Source organism: Musca autumnalis, unplaced genomic scaffold (genome assembly GCF_047663935.1).
Source record: "Musca autumnalis isolate F117 unplaced genomic scaffold, ASM4766393v1 scaffold_6, whole genome shotgun sequence".
Taxonomy (NCBI): domain Eukaryota; kingdom Metazoa; phylum Arthropoda; class Insecta; order Diptera; family Muscidae; genus Musca; species Musca autumnalis.
Window position 1 is genome coordinate 179,469 of NW_027412199.1, and position 23,705 is coordinate 203,173.

The 23,705-nt window shown below is 35.6% G+C and overlaps 1 long non-coding RNA gene across 1 annotated transcript in view; it reads left to right on the forward strand.

Annotated features, from left to right (window-relative positions):
* Positions 1 to 23,705, forward strand: part of LOC141388112 (uncharacterized) — a 291,585-nt gene that overhangs the window by 82,329 nt on the left and 185,551 nt on the right. The gene's annotated exons all lie outside the window — the stretch shown is intronic.

The window sequence follows — 23,705 nt, forward strand, 5'->3', positions numbered from 1 at the left end:
ATCTAGTCGTTCTTCACAATGACTCGTTAGCGCCGAATGAATGGCGTCTCGGTCGGGTTATTAACCTTCATAAAGGTATGGACAATCGCGTCCGAGTGGTGGAATTGAAAACCCAAAATGGCATAATTTCTCGTCCAGTCCACAAATTAGTGGTCCTTCCTCGTTCGGAATAACTCTTACTCCAAAGACCAGCCAATGATGCCTTGCCCTATGATCAAATTTATGATGTATCGCTTAATTTATACTTGTTCTACATTTCAGATGAATTATAACGACCAATTCAAGTGCCCAGAGTGTAAAACCCGCCATTTACTACGCCACTGCCGGGTGTTCCTCCAAATGTCTCCCGAGAAAAAGAAGCAGTTTGTTCGCCAGTCTTTGTTCTGTTTAAACTGTTTGGGAATGGGCCATATAATAAAGCATTGCCCGGCAAGAGATGGTTGCCATACCTGTCACCTAGCCCACCACACCCTCATGCATCCAATGGATTCAGTGCGAAAATATTGGCTTCGTATGACAGCCGAAGTCATGCTGTATAGCCCTGGTTTGATAGAGCCCCCAGTGAAAGTCCGAATTTTGCTGAACCCTAGAGCGCATGATAGCACAATCCATTTTGGGGACCCCTTGCTCGAAGACGGGCCGCAGTTTATGTTGTTGACTAAAGTGGTGTTAACCTCCACAACAAACAACGTGCGAACGTACACCACGATACTGCGTAAAAGTTCGAGGAAACCACGGGTCATGCCATCGCACCCGCTAGACTTGCGCTGTATACGTCGAACGTATCCCAAAAAGGCTGTCGCTGATACCAAATTCGAGACTCCAGGCCCTATAAGTGTTATATTAGGACAGGATGCCTCTGAGGGAGTATTTCTCGGTCTGCCCATATTGGAACCGAACATGCCTTACTCACAAAATACCATCTTCGGGTGGACATTTTTTGTCGAAGTTCCACTAAAGAAGTAAACTACTTACTCTGGTCTTGCACAAGCTTAATTTTTCTCTGATCCTCAAGGGCTTCCTTCTGTAACGGTGCTGGTTCCTGAAGTCGCCTGAAGTACATAGTAGTAAACCTACGTATTACCTCCTAGATATACTATTGCCCAATAGTCATTACTATCCTATAAGTATATGAAATATTATTTAGTTTTTAAAAAGCCTCTCCTTTTCCTGAACAATTAGTTTGTTTATTTTAAGTTTATTGGGACCTGGTCCCAAGGGGGGGAGGATGTTTATGGGAAACGCTAAATTAGCACCATTGCTAATTCGCATTGATGGCAATGCCCATAAACGCCTTCACTCCTCATTACCTGCGGCGATATTGTTTTATCGACCGACATTGAAGTCAATGGTTTTTTGAGTTTTTTTGTTTTTGAGTAAAGAGAGAAGTAAGTCATTAGAAATTATTACATTCCTGTCATTGAAAAAAGGAACGTCAAAGAGGCATAAGCTAAAATAAAAAGTAAAACTGAGAACCTCATTTTGTAAAGGAATACTGTTCTGTCAAACTTAAACTAAAATGTATATAAGTGAAGTCAAATAAATATAGTTTTGAATTGAAGCTCGATATTTAAAATAAAAGACTTTTGTGAATTAATCCCTTTCTCACATTGCGTATTTGTTGAAAATATCAATTGGTGGTACTCTCGTTGAATAAAACATACTTGCCCGACGAGCAACTTCATTGAGGTAGACGGCTGAGAGAAGCAATCAGAGTTTTGGAACTTCTCAAAGAAAAAAACCCTCGGACAACAGCATTGGTAAATATTAAACGGAAATTAGTGGCAAGCAAACCAGGTGGCCAAGGATTTGCATTCCTTTGTGGCTTTCCCTCGAAACGTTGGTGTTCCCCGCCAACAGATGATGTTGTTAGAGGCTTGGATTTCGTCGTAGTATATCTAGACGATGTGCTTGTTTTCTCGAAATCTGAAGAAGAACACTTGGAACATATTAAACAACTGCTGGGTCGTTTTAAGAAGTACGGCATCATAATTAATGCCGGTAAATGTGAACTTGGTGTGAACAAAATTGATTTTTTAGGCCATCCTATATCATCTCAAGGCGTCAGTCCAATGAAGAAGAAAGTTGAGGCAATTATGAGTTATAATGAACCAACTACAATCCACTCACTTCGTCAATTTTTGGCACTTATCAATTTTTATCGAAAGTTTTTACCAAAAGGAGCCGAAGCTAAGGCACCTCTGAATAATTTATTAATCGGTGCTAAAAAGAAAGATATGCGTGCTGTTCCATGGACTGATGAAACGCGGGAAGCCTTCATAAAATGTAAGCAGGAGCTAGCTGACTCAACTACTCTGTCTTTTCCCTTGCCGAACGCATCAATATGCCTTAAAGTCGATACGAGTTCTTTTGGAATGGGTGCTGTGCTGGAACAAAATGTTAACGATTCATGGCAACCATTGGGATTTTTCTCAAAAAAAAATTGATGCAGCTCAAAAGATGTATAGTACTTATGATCGAGAATTATTAGCTATATATTCCGCAATAAAGTATTTTCGACATTTCCTTGAAGGAAGACCATTTAAAATATTCACGGATCATAAGCCTCTCATTTATGCATTCCATAAAAACTTGGACAAGGCTTCACCTCGTCAATGCCGCCATCTAGATTTTATAGCGCAGTTTTCCACTGATATAAATCACATCGCTAGGAAAGAAAATCAATGTGAATGGAATAAATTATAGCAAATTGTGTCAACAAGACATTGAACTAAAGGAGTTATGGAGGATGGATCATATTCAATTAAGTTGCTAAATTTTCCACAGGGGAATTATCAAATATATTGTGATGTTTCTCAAGGAACTATACGACCTTATATTCCGTCTTCTTTCAGAAAAGATTTTTTTAATGCAGTACATAATCTGTCTCATGGTGGAATTCGGACAACAAGAAAAATGATTTCACAACGTTTTTTCTGGCCGTTCATGAATAAAGATGTTGGAAATATGGTTCGAAGATGTTTGGCATGTCAACGCAATAAAATTGGCAGGCATACTTCGAGTCCAACTATGAATATCCCAATTGAAAGCAGCCGTTTTTCAGAGGTACACATAGACATAGTTGGACCATTACCGCCGTCTGAGGGTAATACATACTTGTTAACGTGTATTGATCGTTTTACCCGATGGCCAGAAGCATTTCCGATCCCTGACATTAGGGCAGAAACGATTTCCAAAACGTTTTGGAATGGATGGATATGTAGATTTGGTTGTCCGAATGCTTTAATATCAGATAGAGGAAGCCAATTTTTATCTAGTCTTATGAAACAATTAACAACATCACTCGGTATACAACATCGATTCTCAACATCTCCACAAAGTAACGGTTTACTGGAGAGATTCCACAGGACATTAAAAGCGGGTCTACGATGTTCTGAAAACAATCAATGGACAGTATCACTTTATCCAGTGCTTCTCGGAATACGTGCTAGTTACAAAGAAGATTTGAAAGCATCGGTGGCAGAACTGGTCTATGGTCAATCCTTAAAAATACCCGGAGATTTCTTCACAGTTCCAAAGTTTGAAGATCCAAGTTCGCTTATAACCACTCTTCCGAAATCCATGTCAGATTTTCAGCCAATTCCAACATCAATTCATTCTAACAAAAAACCTTTTATAAGCAAGGACCTCTCAACATGCACTCATGTTTGGATTACAGTTGATGCAAAAACCAAATCATTAGGACAGAAATACACCGGCCCTTATGAAGTCTCTAAAAGAACTCCGAAATATTTCCAAGTGAGGATAAACGACAAATTGCAAAACGTTTCGTTTTAAATTTAATTTGATTTGCTGTATTTATAAACTTAGATTAAATTCAGGGGGGAGTGTTGTAGGGTTTTTTCCCACACTTTGAAAATTTAAATTTGTATTTTTAATTGAAACTAAGAAGCCTTAGACTTTTGTCTATGGATATTTTGAATACATACATTTTTCTTTCTAAAAATATTATTCATCGACGAAGTTCGTCTTTCAAATAAATGATTTTAATTATTCATTAATAAATTGTGTTTCGCTACAGAGGGTTCTTGTCCTTATCTAACCAATGCTTTTCTAAAATACCGTTTTATTACCAACGCCCTCTAAAACAAAATCAATATACTTATGGACCAAATGAAACGTTAAAATTAAAACCCATAACAAAATGAAATGAGAACAAGTAAGAAAAGCGTTAAGTTCTAAAAATATTATTCATCGACGACGTTCGTCTTTCAAATAAATGATTTTAATTATTCATTAATAAATTGTGTTTCGCTACAGAGGGTTCTTGTCCTTATCTAACCAATGCTTTTCTAAAATACCGTTTTATTACCAACGCCCTCTAAAACAAAATCAATATACTTATGGACCAAATGAAACGTTAAAATTAAACCCCATAACAAAATGAAATGAAAACAAGTAAGAAAAGCGTTAAGTTCGGTCGGGCCGAACTTTTTATACCCTCCACCACAAATTTCAGCCATTTCGGTGGATTAATGTGGCCACAACCTTCAAAATACCGAAATTCGGAAGGTACCGTTCTATGGGGGCTATATCATGACGTGGACCTATACCTAAAAATTTCTGGGGTGAAAGTTTTATACGCCTAAAGAAGACTACATACCAAATTTCAGGCATCTCAGTGTGATAATGAGGCTAAAACATTCAAAATATCGAAAATCGGGAGATATTGTATTATGGGGGCTATATCAACACGTGGACCTACATAAACATTTTATGGTAGAAATGTTTCTTAGCCTCTGGAAACACAAAATGCAAAGTTACAACCGATTCTTTGGTCAAATGGGTCTAATACATATATTAAAATGACCCGTACTTTATAAGGGGCCTTATGTGGGGGCTATACCAAAACGTGGACCTATATAGCCCAACTTTGGTAGGAATGTTTTCTGGCCTCTGAAGACACAATATACCATATTACAACCAATTCTGTGGTCAAATGGGTCTAATACATTCAAAATATAATAAAATGACGCGCACTTTATATGGGCCTTATATGGGGGCTATACCAAAACGTGGACCTATATAACCCAACTTTGGTAGGAATATTTTTTGGCCTCCGGAGACACAAAGTACCAAATTACAACCAATTCGGTGGTAAAATGGGCGAAATATCTTAAAAATTCCTTAAAACGACGACGCGTCACGCTTCATTTTGTATGGGGGCTATACGAAAGCGTGGACCTACATAGCCCGCTTTCAATACCAAAAGTCCTACGTAAATATAACATATTTTCCCAAAATTGCATCAACCTACGTCAATCCGTTCGGACACTAGAGTGATTTCCACAGACGGACAGACGGACGGACATGGCTAAATCGATGTAGAATTGCACGCTGATCAAGAATATATATACTTTGTGGGGTCTACAATGATTATTTCGAGTAGTTACAAACGTAGTGACAAACTTAATATACCCCCATCCTATGGTGGAGGGTATACAAATTAAAGGGCAAAGAAAGAAGGTAGTTGTTTTAATCATACTCCTTTATTAAAGATGTGTTATTTAATTGAAATAATAGAGAGAGAATATTTTAAGTATAGTGAAAAACGCCAGCAACTATAGTGAATATTTATGATTAAAAACAAAGGAAAAAGTTATCCAAAGGACAAATTATTATTATTCCATCAAAGGGTTAATAAATGGACTATAATTATTTATAGAGCAGAGATAGAAATCGCAAGAAGAGCATCATATAATAAAAATAATTAAAGACATAACATAATTTAAGGTATCACTTATTGAGTGAACTACTTTAAAATTATAATATCTCGAAAGAGAAAAATCCATTACCGTTCTCTTTAGTGATAATCTCTTAAGTACATGTGTTGTTAGCTCAGAAATCAAAACCAAATATAAACATATATACAGAACATCATGTTATTCATCATGCACTCTGGTATTGTTGAAGGCCTTCTGCAAACACCTTATGTTGGGTCATTGAGCTATGTAATTTTAGTGAATGGATTTGGTTCAATGTGGTTGTTATTTACTATCATGCAATAATATTTATCCTAAGGGTATGGTATAAAAATTGAAGTTATTATACCGGTCTTACATTAACTCTGAATTTGACATATAATCGTATTCATAAAGTAACCGGATGATAGGAATTTAAGACATATTATGGTTTAAATTCATATTAGGTTACTGTAAAGGCGCCGACATTGCGTTTCAAAAAAGAGAGAAATAAAAACACGAACGTCTTAAAGTTCAAATAATTAAAAGCAGAAGCTTTATTGAGTAAATAAATAAATAATGATAAAGGGAAAATAGCAAGGTGAACAGATTACCTGTGTTACCTATGGCGATCGAAAAGAAAGTGTCAATAATGATGCCGAAAGGTCGCGTAGGCGCAAAAACAACACTCGTTACAAAACTCCTAGATGACATATCAATGTAGTAACAAAAAAAGAGTAGCCCATTTCTAACGATTATGCAAATTGAACACAATGAATGTAAGGCGAAAAGCGGTCATTTCCAAAAAATGCAAATTTAAACTAAATTTTAATTCTTACTTAAACATTGGCGCCGACCATGCAACATTATTAATGTTGAAACACAGACCGATAAAGATGTACAATATTAAGTAATAACGTTCGAAATAGTATACCTAAGACCTGCAAACTGGAACACAGATTTTCAATCCTTGAAGGATATTATGGAGGGATACGAAGGCAGTAGAATTGTCATTGGCGATCATAATATTCGGATCGGCGAAGAACAAGAAATACCAGATGAAATCTCGAGAAAATGTACAAGCACAAGGAAGTCGAAAGATAAATTTATTAATTCAAATGGAAGAAAATACATTGGAGCATGTAACAGTAATGGCCAGTAGTGGGATTCTCTAACGCATTTTTTGGTTACCGACAAAAATCGGTAAAATTAAAAGGCATAATTATAAATGAATGTTAAAATAAAAGTTAACATCACTGTTGCTATCGGTAGAACTTTGCGACTACTTTTTATTGATCGCTAACATACCGAATAATATCGTTAATTACCGAAATTATAAGCATTTTAATTTTAACGATTTTTGTCGATAACCAAAAAGTGGGTCAGAGAATTCCACTACTGGTAATACTAAATGGCCGAAGCTCTGGAGATACAGACGGAAAACTAACATTTACAAACAAAAATGGCCGCTCTGTGATTGACTTATGTGCTGTAACAATAGATTTGCTAAGTTATGTGGATTCTTTTGAAGTGTGTGATCAGATCTGGTCTGACCACTTTCCCATCCTTCTCAGTCTTTCTCTACCCTACCGAAATGAAGCAGGTTCTCTTTCGCCAAACCTCAGACCAAAGTTAATTTGGAGGGAAAGAAACAAAACTCTCTACCAGAATTCTCTAAACATAAATGTGAGCAAACTGCCTTCCAATCCGAGTCTTAATGATCTAACACAAACTATATATATATATCGTATCCTGAATACCCCAACATTCAAAGTCAACCTTTTAAAAGTAAATGGTTCGACATGGAATGTCTATCTATCAGAAAAAGGACTATGAAATGTTTGAAAAAGTTCAGAAAATCTGATAAATTATGCGACAAAAATGTTTATATTGAACAAAAGAAAAACTACGAAACTTTATGTAAAGTAAAAAAGGTTAACTATTACCAAGGTATTGCAACAAAACTCGATAATATTGCAGACAGCAAGGCATGGTGGAAAATTGCGAAGGAACTGAGAGAGTTGGATAACGATTCTAATTGCTGTATACCCACAGAAACTTTAAAAAAATATTTTGAGCATCTACTTAACCCCTACTGTAATACAGAACCGATATACTATGCTATGAATTGTAGTACGGACTCACTTTTGGATAGAGCGTTCACAACAGATGAAATTAAGAACCAACTTAATAACGTAAAGAAGAAAAAAGCGCCACGTTATGATCGTATTCCGTATGAATTCTTTATTAATGCTACAGACGGCTTTTTAGGAACCCTGTGCAAAGTTTTTACTGATATTTTGAATGGCCCCCTTGATTTTGAACCATTTCGATCTGGCATAATTTTTCCAATTCATAAAATAGGAAACGTAAACGATGTGGAAAACTACCGTGGGATAACTTTTATGAACTGCATTGGAAAAATAATGATTGGGATGATCAATAATCGGATAACTCAGTGGGTGACTAGACATCGAATTTTAAATGAATACCAAGCGGGCTTTAGAAAAGCATATTCTACAGTCGACAATGTCTTTAACTTTGTTTCGATAGTCAAGCTTAAGCTGAGTGAAAATAAGAAAATGTATGCATATTTCGTAGATTTTAAAGCAGCTTTCGATAGAGTGCCTAGAGATCTCCTGATCTACAAATTACATGAGCGTGGACTATCGACAAAAATAGTTACATTTATCAACGAAATATACAAAAACACCAAATCAGCAGTATGTTCTGGTACCCATCTATCCGAATATTTTGAAACTCGTGCAGGAGTGAAGCAAGGATGTCTGCTTTCCCCAATTTTATTCGCTCTTTACTTAAACGATATGCATAGCTATCTGGAAGAAGGACTGTATGTTGAGGAAACAAATGTGCGCCTGCTAATGTACGCAGACGATATAGTGCTCTTGGCAGATAACCCTAAAACTCTACAGAGAATGATAAATAATTTAGAGTCATATTGTACTAAATGGGGAATGGAAGTTAATCGGACAAAATCGGAGATAATGGTATTCAGGAGAGGAGAAGTCCTTTCTGTAGACGAACAATGGGCATTCCATGGAGAAAATATAAGAATAGTAAATGAGTACAAGTATCTAGGTATGTTGTTAACCACAAAATTATCTTTCACAAAGCATTTACAAAAAAGGAAGAAGCTACAAAAATGGCCATAAATGCAACATGGAAAAATTTCATTTCAAAACCATCAGTGCGGCTAAAATCCAAATGGAAAATGTTTTTATCGGTTTGCCGATCCATCCATAGCTATGGTGCTCAAGTATGGGGAAATGGATACTTTACTGAGGTGGAAAAAACCTATCGGTACTTTATTAAAAGAATATTAAAACTCCCTGAGTCTACACCCAATTACATTCTAGCCTTGGAGACCGGATATGAACCAGGTTATATATATACTTATTCACTACATTTGTCGTATTCACTACATTTGTCGTAAGGATTTTATTACCCATCTAACTGAAAGCAACATTGATATTTTCAATGTTACGTTAGACAAGAAAAGATGGAATGAGGCTGCACAGTATTTAATAACCTCGATTAAAACCAGTGCATTTAATGAGCATATACAAAAATCACAACAAAGTACTCGGCGATTTTATAAAAACTTAGATATTAGATATGGACAATTATATTGCATTGACAATTATAGCCAAGAACAAATTACGCTAATAATGATAGCAAGAGGTGACCTACTCTGGTCGAACCCCAATAAACATTGAGCACCTGAGGGTCAAAGGTGTTCCCTGTGTAATCTTGGAAAACTGGAATCCGTTGTACATTTTATTGGTCGATGCCCTGTGCGTAAAAATTTACGCGCAAAATTCTTTAATCAAATCACACTGTCGGCAAATGAAACTATAAATATACTCAATGGTGGTGAAGCTTTTTGCTGGCCTAATTTATACAAATTTATAAAGGAAGCACTAACATATAGAACATTTTTGATAGAAGAATTTAATTACTAATCAAAATTGTTATTAGAAATTATTAAAAACTCATGATTCCAGCAGTATAATTCTTTATTGTTTTAAAGAAATCATAATGTACACAAAATGTAATTTTTATAACGTTTATAAAAAAATTAAGAATGAATTGAATTGAATAGAGTAGGTGGTGCAGTGTGTTGTGAGCAAATTCGAATTTTATTCAATTGGTTCCGACATAACCGATAACAATGAGGCGTGTACGAATCGTCCGCAGTAACGGACGTACGCTCCCTTCCTACCATACGAACATGGTGTGAATTGCCCGAAGACGCCAAGGTCGTATTGGAACCCACAGTTATAGATTCCGAAAGGTACGAAATTCGAGTTCGAAGCCGATAACGAAGAACATGCAGTTACGGATTCAGATGTCAACTCTTTTTTTTTCTTTGTTTAATCCGCAGTGACGGATTTCGACATATCTCCATTTTCTAGTAGAACCCGCAGTGACGGATTCAGATGAAACGTCCATTTTACTACGCAAAAATTAATAAGTTGCTCCGAGTTCAAAAGAGTACAAATGAACCGCTTCTCAACGCACTTACCGTACTAACATCCGGTACACAAAAATAATTGTTCTTGAGCTTCTATCCGACATAGGGCGCAGAGGACACAAATTCAAACTAGGCTCTATCCAAGTTAATACGATGGCAAATTCTTTAAAAGTGTTGCTTTTAACACCAACTCCAGAGTCTACCCATATGTGGAGCACCAGCTGGAATGAAGTGCCACGTAAGGCCCTGAGCTGCGAATGTAGAGGAGACACGATCATTTATATCCCCAACGAAATGACGAAAAATTTGACTTAGATCACGAAAAGAACCCACAAAACTCTTACTAATGTCCGAAAATATCAAGAGTGACGAAGCTTTTCTAGCACCTCTTCTAAGTCAGTCGAAAAGTACGATAAGTAAGAACGAACTGATTGTATTTCAATTTTAGACCCAAGTGGGGCGAGATCTCGAATAGACCAATTCGACTTGTCTAGACAGAGCCATCTCGGCCCAAGCCACCAAAGGAATTCCATTCGCCACGAATCTAGTCGAAGAGAAAACCAGAATGTACCAACTAAGCCACGATAACACAATTGTAGAATCCGTTCAACAACGAAATTCCAAGTCGATTTCCTTAACAATAATTTCCAAAGTTCTGACGTTAAAAGTGCACTGAAAACTCTAGTCGAGGGAGTGAAACCGATTTTAAGGGAGCGATAACGCGATAATAGAATTTAATAAATACATATCTAATTTCCAAACACAGCATTTTGGGCAAACAAAGTCCCCGATAGAATTGAACGACAACCATCTAACATGATTTTTGGATACAAGTCTGCGCCCAACAACAGATCCACAGGACGTGAATCGATCAAATTAACATCTACCAGGCGAATTCTTGGCATTTCAGATCTTAAATCAGAGGAAACTGTAAACGACGTTAAGTTTCCAGAAATTGAGGGCAATACCAAAGCCCTAGTTTTTAATAAAATCGAAAGATCAAGAGGGCTTCCAATTTTAATGGGACAAACTGTTCGTGAATTTGCCGAAGTTGCACAATTCACACCAGAAATAACCGCATTTGTTGAACATACGGGAAGTTTCAACCTATTCTGCAATCACTCTGTTAGAAAAGAGGATTCAGATTCTGGGTCTATTAAAGCCCTAGCTGGATAGGAAATAGAACCATCCATTATTTATGTCCATCGCTGTTCCCAACAGAACGACTTATTCTGTGTATGAGGTATAAAAGACCTGACGAGCTACAGATGCCGAGGATGTGGATGGACGAGAAGAATCGAGACGTGGAGGGTTGGAAACACGAGCTGCAGATTCTGAAAATGTAGATGGACGAGGAGGATCTACGTGTGGAGTGTTGGAAGGAGTAGAGATGTTCCTAATGACCGAGGAAACACTTGAGGTCGAACTATTTGGCGACGAGTCGCTACGGTACAACAATGTGTGATGACTTCGATTACATTTCGATCACCGACGAAGACTAGTGCAATTTTTTACTTCATGCCCATTACTCAAACAATTCATATACAATCTACGACGTTTCACAGTGGAAAACCTAGCCGAGACAGAAATATTTTTGAATCAAGGACATTCAAAAGGCAGGTGGAACTGCTGGGGACAAAAAATGCAATCATTTTTCTGCGAAACCTTTGGAAAACGAGAGGAATTCGTATTAGTCATGTACGAGTGAAGCTTTTTCACGTTAAAGTTTTTAACCGGATCATTTCCTCTCATATCGTGTCTGAATTCGCTCAGTTAGAAAATTATCGAAATATTTCCACAATGAAATAGAGGCTTTGTCTTTAACACTTTGTTCCCACAAAGTTTGTATTATCTTTGGGAGTCTTTGAAGACAAATAAAGATCAAGAACTGTACCCAATATTCCATACTAACGTCTTAAATGGACATTGCGGACAAACAACCATTAATACCACGCTGGATTTGTTAAAAACCCGAACACGTCTCGGTTTCAAGTACCGGAAGAGAAAATAATATTTGAACTGACTATGAATCAAAAAACGTGGATTATCATACGTCAATTTCAAAGCATTCCACGCTAGACTGAAGCTACGGTGAGTCAAAGGGAATATCGCATGGAGGCAAAGCTAAATTATGGACAATGTCTAAATTTGGCGTATCAATAGCAAAACTCGAGCTATCCCTAAAATTCCCAATACCACATATTGGCGAGCTAGAAGCCTGAGTACCCACATTTCGAACAGTGTGGGTAGACGAATTCGTGTTATTTAAACCGGGATCACTTCCCGGCCTTCCTTGGGATGGTAGACGAACCCTTTCCATCCTTAGGAATATCGGAAAGATCCTGATTAAACGAAACCACTGAGCTGCTATATGAGCTCAAGGACGATTTTCGATACCGCCGAAATTTATTTAAATATTTATTGATGATATCCTGACACTCCATAAAAAGTTCATAAACACCCGCGTAGTGAAAGGCATTTTGCATAGATTTACTTTAAAATCACACGAAAACTTCAAAATTTACGAAAAAATTAAAACCAAGCTTTTCGAGCAGAAAATGCGACAAAAAATGATAAAAGCGAAAAATTCCAACTCAAATAATCGGAAAAAGTTTAAATTCTTGCGAAATGATCCACTTTCTTTCCAAATCCAACAAGAATTTCCAAGATTTTTCACAAAAAAATCGACCAAAAATAACCAAATTCACGTGTCCTCTAGTATATTATATATTTGTATATTATTTTTTGAATTGTTCGAAATCTTTTTGCTTTTTGTTGCTATTTTATATTCTTTTTTGGAACATTTATCGAAATTATTAAAAAAATTAAGAAAAATCTCCGAAAATGTTCGATAACAAACGAAAAATGAATTGTCAGTCTGTCGGCGAGAAAGGGTATTAAGAGGTAAAGTGTTTCCGTTTTCCTCGACTCTCTCCTGTAAACTGACAATTACCGCTACGGAAGGAGCCTAATGTAAATTAAGGTTAAGATAGATTTTTTAGTGAATAATGCATTTGCAGATGTAAATTAAATATGTTGAAGCAAAGTTATATCTTCACGGCCATGTTCGTTTCACATTCGATGGTTTTCAAAAAGGTTCGGAAGATGGGATCCTTTTACGTTGAGGTAAAATTGTGACAACTTTTAGCGTTTTCAATGCTATAATATAATAAATAACTGAATTTCAACGCGGTATGAGCGATTGTTGAATCTTATCAATAATCGTAGTCGCTATCTTGGATTTTTCCATTAAACATGTTTGATGAATCGATTAGAAAGTTAGAATCAAAGATATTTTATAATCGAAAGAAATGCAGGTAATGCCGTGATTCAAGTGCTCAGTTTAGAACTTTTTCAGAAAAGTTAGTCCGATTTGAAAATATAGGTCCGATCGTTTTGTGGTGACCACCTTCATTATTCGTCTAATTTTCTTCCTGACTTTGTGGTGTAAAAAATTACACTCTTCTCGTTCAAATTCCCTGTTATATGCGATCTGCCGAATTCTACATGCAATTGGTGATATAAAATTAAATATTATTATGATTACTATGACGCTGGGTTGAAAGATTTAGAATCTTTGATGTAGCAAGAGATATTTTCCAAGTAAATGGAAAATTGAACTCGTATTTAATTTTTGCCTAATTATGGGAAGTTATTATTTATCAGATTTTAATTAATGTACTTAATTGAGCCACATGAACTAAATAGTTTTTATTAAATGCTCATTCTCCAAGAGATGTGTATCACACATCAACCTCTAAGAGACGATCGTTTTGGTAACTGGTTAGGTTTATCGCATCAAACATATTAGATGTAGTTAGACAATCTTCTATATTCGGAAACTCATATTTATACGGACAGTCTTGCTGTTTATTTGAATGTACGATTTAAATTTGTTAAAATTAGTTGAACAGTTGATGCAAATTAATATCACCGTTCGATAGAGTTCATTCATCCGCTTAAAGCAAACCCGAACAATTGTTGCTAATATGGGTATCTATAGGGTCCGGGATTTCATAAAAGGGAAGGGTCCCTTCGTTGAGATTAAATTATGAATATTTTTCGGAAACTTAATGTATCCATTTGCAATATCGAAATGTATAAACGCTGAGACTTTCAATGGTTTAATTTTATATCGAACATTTGTTTTAATTTTAATAACGCGTGAGTGAATTGGTAAAATTCAAGATGGGTGGTCGCTATTTTAGATGAAGCAACTTCTACGGTCATTTCTGTTTTGGGCCCATGTGCCGTTTAGAATCTTTAGAATCAAAGATTTTGTATAACACTGTGCAACACGAAAATTATTAACCATATTCTGACACCGCAGTGTGATAGAACACCGAAAATGAGAAGACACGTGTCTCGCCGTTTTTCTCTATCTCATGAACTTTCGCGGTTATAGGCCTCCAAAGGATTGAGGCTTTGATGCAAAAAGGGTCATTTAGTCAGGACTATATCATCCAAACCGTTAGGAAATTTGAATTTATCTCAGAGGCAAAGTTGTAGCTCTTGTCTTAAAGAAAAAAAGTTGTGAACAGATATAATCCATCAAGCTTCATCTGCAAGATCAAAAGCAACTTCTACGGTCATTTCTGTTTTGGGCCCATGTGCCGTTTAGAATCTTTAGAATCAAAGATTTTGTATAACACTGTGCAACACGAAAATTATTAACCATATTCTGACACCGCAGTGTGATAGAACACCGAAAATGAGAAGACACGTGTCTCGCCGTTTTTCTCTATCTCATGAACTTTCGCGGTTATAGGCCTCCAAAGGATTGAGGCTTTGATGCAAAAAGGGTCATTTAGTCAGGACTATATCATCCAAACCGTTAGGAAATTTGAATTTATCTCAGAGGCAAAGATGTAGCTCTTGTCTTAAAGAAAAAAAGTTGTGAACAGATATAATCCATCAAGCTTCATCTGCAAGATCAAAATCGCCATGGTCAAATTTCTTTTAAAATTTTTTCTCAAGTTTTGTTATACAGCTTTCAAACCGATCAAATTTGAAGCAAACAACCAACCACAAAAATGTACCTCAGATTTCTATAAACATCTTTCTAGAATATGCGAACTCTGTAGAAACGGATCTTAATGGTCAAAATAGCAAAAGTATAATGATAATAAACCGTTCAAAATTCAAGAAAACAATCAACCACAGTAATTTAGCAAAGGCTTCAATAAACAACTTTCTGGAATATGCGAAATGTCTATGGACGGTTCTTAATGGTAAAAATAGCAAAAATGTTTTGATAATGTCCAATTTTTATACTTTTTTCTCCGACTCTGGTCCAAAGATACGCAACCGCCCAAAAATTAAGGATACCGTCAACCACAAAAATGTACCTTAGATTTCAATAAACAACTTTTTAGAACATATGAAGATTCTAGGAATGATTCCTAGGGCTGAAATTCCCGAACAATTAAATTTTTTTAACATTCCCCCTTCTAAGTTTTGGAAATAACAAACTGTTAAAAACTCAAGAAAATTTGAAAGGTTCGTTATTTACGGACCTGCACAGGAGAGAATGATCTAAAATAATCAAATTTTGAGCTCGAAGAGTCGATCCTAGATAAAAACTTGTTTGTTGAAATCTAAGGTACATTTTTGTAGTTGACTGTATCCTTAATTTTTGGGCGGTTGCGTATCGTTGGACCAGAGTCGGAGAAAAAAGTATAAAAATTGGATATTTTCAATAGATTTTTGCTATTTTTACCATTAAGAACGATCTATAGACATTTCGCATATTCCAGAAAGTTGTTTATTGATGCCTATGCTAAACTATTGTGGTTGATTGTTTTCTTGAATTTTGAACGGTTTAATATCTATGGAGCAGAAGACGAGAAAAGAGGATAAAAATCGCAATTGTTTTGCTATTTTGACCATTAAGACCTGTTCCTTCAGGGTTCGTATATTCTAGAAAGATGTTTATTGAGATCTGATGTAAATTTTTGTAGTTGGTTGTTTGCTTCAAATTTGATCGGTTTGATAGCTGAATAACAAAATTTGAGAAATATTTTAAAAGAAATTTTACCATGGCGATTTTGACCTTGCAGATGAAGTTTGATGGGTTATATGTGTTCACAATTTTTGTTCTTTAAGACAAGAGCTACAACTTTGCCTCTGAGATAAATTCAAATTTCCTAACGGTTTGGGAGATATAGTCCTGACTATATGACCCTTTTTACATCAAAGCCTCAAACCTTTGGAGGCCTATAACCGCGAAAGTTGATGAGATAGGGAAAAACGGCGAGACACGTGTCTTCTCATTTTTGGTGTTCTATCACACTGTGGAGTCAGAATATGGTTAATAAAACTTGACTCAAAAAATTACACACAGTGTAATGAAACATGAGAATTAAAAGTCAAACATATGCCTGTAGTGCGATTCTCTAACTGATTTTTTGAGTTAACGACAAATGTCGGTAAAATTAAAACGCAAAATTATGAATGAAAAGTTCAAATAAAAGTTGAAAACACTGTTGCTTTCGATAGAACTTTACGACTATCTTCTCTTGGTCGCTAACTTAGGCAATTGTCATAATTAAGTTGTCCACTGAAGCTGTATAATCCAGTAGTTGTCCAATAAACTGGCAGAATTCAAAGAGAAGAGTGTGAGCAGTAAGTGGTCAGTTGTGCAAACGTAATAAAGCTCCATTCAAACCGCCATTTGGAGCATTTCATCCAGAGCTGTGGTGTAGATTTGAACGTTGAATGTTCTGACTCCCGGCATTGTGATTGCATTCGGAAAGTTAACGACATATGTAAATTATAGTTAAATATTTATGTGAATAAAAATCTTCGTGGTTACTTACTTGTGGTTCGATACAAAACATTTCGCATAAGCCGCACTAAGAATAGAATTCCAACCCCTGTTGTTTCTTGGTTTAATTAATTTCAATTTTAAATATTACGCTTTTCGATATCGTTGATGACTTACTCATTCTAATGGAGTCTTGGCCTTCCCGCTCTGCGTTCTGCCATGATATTCATTTTACAAACACATGAGATTCTGCCTAATTTTCATTACGTACGATTAAAAACTATTTCAGCGAAATCTCTTTGCTTTTTGAAATCGACTAAATAAAGTTTACACCTCTGAAACCGCTAATATCCTTTTTGACTAAAGTCACCTTTAATTTTTGCTGTTAATTTGCATAAAGAATAGTTTGAAAACAGCAGAAAGCAAATAGCTTTTTAATTCATTTATTCCACCAGATAATAGAAGCACAAAAATGTCATTCGCTGTTGGTGCATGTACAATTTCCGGCAAGATCTGTCCAACAATGTATCAAGGTATACTCCAAATGCAAAAGCTCGATAAAAATATGTAGAAAATTTGACTTTTTTCAAAAAATATTTTTGCAAATTTTTCGCAGATTTTTTTTAGGGTTTATCCTTTTTTGCCATGAGACGATTCCGAGTTGGCGCGGATTGTCAAAATCTGTTCAGCCGTTCTTGAGTTATAAGCGTAGTAACTAACATCATCCTTTTTTATATATATAGATATGTCAAAATATTCAATAATTAGGCTTGAAATATTTTTTACGATACCAAAAATTATTACAAACTGCCACATGTTACTGGCTTATGCCGACGACATTGACATCATGGGTCGATCGGTAAAGGAAGTAACTGACACCTTTGCAAAAGTCGAAAGAGAATCTGCTAAAGTTGGTCTGGCAGTAAACGGCGTAAAAACCAAGTTGATGGTATCGACGCGTAATATGTCCATAAACACCGCACCACCTGTGAATGTTGGTACCTATAATTTTGAGGTAGTAAAGGACTTCGTCTACCTCGGCACCGCCATAAACACAACAAATAACATCAGTTGTGAAATACGAAGAAGAATAGTGTTGGCTAACAGATGCTACTTTGGGCTGAGTAAGCAGTTTAGGAATAAAGCCACCTCTCGTCAAACAAAAATAACACTGTACAAAACACTGATACTACCCGTGCTAATGTATGGTTCCGAAGCATGGGTACTTGCTCAAGCAGATAAGGCAGTGCTTTGTGTGTTTGAGAGAAAAATTCTTCGAAAGATCTACGGGCCAATCTGTGTTGACGGCGAATATCGGCGTCGTATGAACATCGAGCTGTATCAACTATACAATGACATCAATATAGTTGAACGAATCGAGATACAACGATTGCTATGGCTAGGCCATGTTATAAGAATGAGTGATGATGAACCCGCTAAAAAGGCGTATAAATACGGGCCGCATGGAGGTTCTCGCAGATCTGGAAGGCCAAAGCTTCGTTGGAGCGAACAAGTGAAACGAGATATCACAAAGCTACATATCCCAGATTGGGAAAATACAGCAGCAAACAGAGAGGATTGGAGATTTTTTCTTAGTTCGGCTTATGGAACAAATGTTCTGTAAAAGGCCAGCTAAGTAAGTAAGTAAGTAAGCAAAAAATTACTATTTTTAAGTCCAATTACAATAAAATAATATTTTTTTTCGAAACCGATTAATATTAACGTAAATGCGGACTGTAGTGTGCACGATAAACGAAAATGTCCAAAAATGTATATATTTTTATAAATACACACACTGCAAATTAATATGCTGGTATACGGCTCGATTGGACCAAAATGTAAAGGCGCCGAAATTGCGTTTCGAAAAATAGGGAAATAAAAACATGAACGTTTTAATTTTCAATTAATAAAAAGCAGAAGCTTTATTGAGTAAATAGATAAATAATGATAAAGGAAAAATAGCAAGGAAGGAAGTGTCAATGATAAAGCGAAAGGTCTTGTAGGCGCAAAAACAACACTCGTTAGAAAACTCCTAGATGACATATCAATGCTGTAACAAAAAAGGAGTAGGCCGTTTTCTAACGATTATGCAAATTGAACACAATGAATGTAAGGCGAAAAGCGGGCATTTCCAAACAATGCACATTTAAACTAAATATTGATTCTTACTTAAACAGTTACTGTATAAAATCTCGAGTGTTTAATTTATGGATTTTCAAGGAAAATATATAATATGGGAACAATTGAAAATATTTTCAATAGGGTTTTTGTTTTCATATATGATTGTATTTCAAATTCAATAGCAACGTTTATGGGTATTATACTTATTCGATGAGGGTAATGCACTCTAGTTTGTAACATGCAAGTAGGGACCGACTGGGGCTGCAATTAAGCTTTGATTTATGATATTTAGCTTCAAGGAGGCTTAAGCCTGTCAAACTGTCAATAGCCGTTGACGTGCTTTAACCTTAATGGGGTTGAAGGTCGTAAATTATGTGTTAATGATATGCAGGTGTTCAAAAAATGAAGGGGGTGGGGGAATGCAGTTGTTCATTTGTATTGAATATGCGTAGTGAACTTTTGATTGTTTCCCCATTCACTTGTTTGCATATCGTCATAATAGCGCGAATAAATGATCTTGAGTCTTTTTGTGTGATCGTCAATGTGAATGTTTTTTGTGTCCTTTTTGTTTGTCCGTCCGCGATTTTTCCCTCCATTATGACAAATCTTTATGCCTTGTAAATGACACTTGTTCGCATTTTCCATGGGAAAATTTGTAGAAGGATCTTTTTGTTTGGTCGTCGGGGTTTTTTTTGTTATCAGGAAAAATCTTTGTCCCTTGTAATCCAAAACTTTCTCGCATTCTCCATCGTAATGTTGTTAAAGTTTAAAAAGTGACTATTTTATTTTTTTACCTTTTTATGATCATGTCACGCTGTGTGTCCTCCCTAGTATGTTGTTGTTGTTGCGTTGCTACTGTGGGACCTTGTGTCCGTCCCTGTATGTCGTTGTTGTTGTGTGTGTTTAATATATAGCTCTGTTTGTCCTTTGTTGTATTTTGTTGTTGTTGTAGTTTTTTTTAGATGTTTACACTTTTTGTATGCTGATGATGTTTAGCTTCCTAGTGTCATGCTGCGCAACCTACCTTTTTGATTTTTTTGTATTGTAACTAATGCGAATAAATATTTTAACACTTGCCCTTGTCACTAGTCAACATATTTTCACAATGAAATTGACCTTTTTTGTCATGATTTCATGCGGTGGCGTTTACAAATTGGGCTAGATGTCTCCTTTGATCCCTAGCCGTAGGAGAATTTTGCAATTACGCACGTGTGTTGTCTCTTTAGCTACTTTAAATTGATCCTCTTTTTATGTTTACACATGTCTACTTTTCTACATTAGACAAGACATCTTCTTTACCCCTTCTTAAAAGATCATTATACTTTAACATCTTAAGGGAAAATAATATGATGAAATAGAGTTCTAGGGCATGAAAACCTTTCTGAAAGGAGAATTTCAGTATCTTATCAGCGTTTCATACATTTACATCATAGTACACTCGTAAAAATTAAAAAACTAAAAATGGCATCATGTACATGCGAATTTTGCTTCATTACCTTTGCTCAAAACACATTCTTCAATAATGCGTATGCTCTTAAATTTCATCGTGAGCACCAGTGAAAATTGTTGAGTCAAAATTATCAAAGGTCAAGTGCTAATTTACAGCAACAATATGGGCAATGTGTAAACAGTTATATTCAAAATGTACCCCAACGTGTTCAACCGGAATCTGCTATGTATAATCAATTTACATTTAATAATATGCAACAAGCAACACACAATCATATGGTGGACTATTATAATATAGTGCAACAACCTTTACAAGCCCAATAGACTATCTCTATTATATATTTGAGTTTGGTGATAAGTGAGTGATAAGCCAAAACGGCTAAAGCTATGAGCTTGAAATTTTATCAGTAGGTCACTGTTGGTGCAAATGTGCGAGATAAGGCCGGGTTTTAGAAAATTCCGTCCTGGAACCACAAAAAATATCAACAACAAAAATCCTTATATTTTTTTATTATATACCGTAAAATATTATATACCGTAAAATATCCCAAATAATTTCAAATTTTGTAGTTTACTTCCAGGCGCAGGTTTTATCGTATCATTTTATCGTAAACCACTAAATTATAAAACCGCATCAGAAGTTTTTCTTCCGTTTCAACAGATGTCGCAATTGTATAGTATTAACGTAATGTAAGAAGTAAAAACCAACCGATCCAGATTTACGTGGCTGGAGTAATTTTGTTTTCATTTAACAGATGTCGCACAACAGATTTTCTTTTTTAAACAAAAAAATTATTACCAACGAATTTGGAAAATTTTGATTTTTAATTTAATATTAAAACAAAATTTAGTTCAATAATGTTAAGTTCTTTACTGTTTAAAATATCATTAAGGCAATAAAATCAGAAATCGGACAGAAATAACAACAACAAAAACTGTATGTACTTCATTTCTTGGTCTTGGTCTAAATATTGGCAAATCAGTTAAAGTTCAATAAAATTGTGAATATTCCCACGATTTATTTGCAATTAAGAATTTTTAAGGCGTTCTTGGTATATAGAAATGTAGAGTCTATAACTTTTCGTCACTAAATAATTTAGGAAATCAATGGCTTCGTTCCAGTACTTTTCGAGTGGCAAAAGTTGCAAAAGAGAGAACTCTCAAAAATTTCTCCGATGTGCAACTTTTTCCAAAATGTACGGGAACGGAAAAATGGTAGAAATGGGAAAAAGTATCAAAATGAAAATGTCAACACTTTCGAGTCTAAATCAGACAACATAATACTAACTAAAAAGGACGCCAAAGAAAAAACAAACAAAAAAATCAGATAAATGAAAATAAATTAATAAAAATAATAATTCAAGCCAATTTAGTGAATAGAAAAAATAATAAAAAATAATGGTGAGTATAACTTTCTTAATTTATTTGTTCAAGATGTTTATTTCCAAAATTATTTATCTAGATCAGCAATATGTAGAGGAATATTTAGAATTGGAGTACGATGAATCCCAGGAGTACGATGAATCTTAGGAGTCTCAGGAATCTCCAAAAACCTGGTTGGAGGTGGAAAAACAACCTGGTTGGAGGGTCCTGTGAAAATGATGCTGACTCTATTGGAAGACTTGATGACAAAAGAAAAGTTGGGAAGGCAGCAAACCTGAAAAATAAAAAGAAACTTTGGCAAATCAGCAGCGATGGATTGAAATTGTCTTGTCTTGTGTCTTGTCTAGATCCTCACAACATACATATTTTTATATAAAAGAAAACGTTATGGCTATTAAATGCCGCATTCTTCTCTTCGGTAGCAGCACCTCACTGCAGGTTATACCATGAGTGCCTTTCCGGAACATGGAGTGCTTTCGTTAAGCAATTTGGACGTCTATCTGTTGTAATAGCAGCTTGCCGATGTCAAACTTTCGTGTTGTGTCTTCTCGGACTTTATTTGCTAAGTAGTAAACTGCACCTTCTGTATAAAACTACGAACTTTCCAAGGGAGTTTTGTTTTTAATGTTTGGTGTTTTTAAAGGGTTATTGACCCTACGTCCACTTGCTAGATCACTACATTTAACGAGTGTTAAAAGCTGTTCTCCGGGTGATATCACTTCTAGTTGAGATAGAAGAGGGATATGTCCTGGCCTTTGTCATGTTAAATCCGGTTAGGACCGCTCCTTGGAAATTTATAATTTAGTGGTGTGTGAAAGTTTTTGAAACAAGACGTTATCTAAATAAAGTTTGCCCCTCGTATAAATCGTACGTCCACACAGTCGTCGAGTTTCACCCATATCCACAACATGGTCAGTTTGATTTCATAGTATTTGATATCGTAGTCTTAGTAAATAGCTGTCTCATTGCTGGGCCAACGGTAGTCAACTTTCGAATTTTGACACTGTAATTTTTTAAGTTTGTTCAGAACATCGGTCATATGCACTGGTATCCGAATATATAATTGGTCTGTTCTTCTTTAGCTTTTATGTAGATTGTGTCTTTCTTGTTTTGGCACATTTCCAATTGCATCAAATTTACGTTAAAACATGTTTGGAAATTATATTGAATTTACGTTCTGTGCTGTATTAATTTACTGCCCAATTTTAGATATTCTTTCACTGCCGATCAAGTTCACTCAAAGTTTAGAACGATGGAAAGACGCTTCGAAAAGGTTAACCTCAATAATTCATTAACGGGTAGAAATAAATTAACATGCCATTTTGAGATGAGGGTATATTCAAAATTTCTTACACTTTTTTATAGGGAATTAGAAAATCTGTTTGGAAACAAAAAATCAATAAGCCCAGATTATGTGCTGGACAGTGAAAGTGCCGGAGGAAAGCTGGACAACGTTGTTGAAGATATAAATATTATTGAAGATTCTGAGGATATTGGTAAGACGTACAAATTCTTCTTTGGCTCTATGATTTATGCCAACATCTCCTACACACAAGGGTAATTTAGTTATTACAGTGTTGTAATACATCTATACCCAATGGTATATTCACACATTTTACATATTTATTGTCACACAGTTGATCTTCACTATAACTTCCGATAGTGAACATCAACACTTGTAAAAAATTACACTGCGTACACTCAAATATTCGTCATATTTTCTATAAGAAACTGAATACTTGAAATCAGCCTAACATACCTTTGTAATATGGAATTGAATATTAGCCAT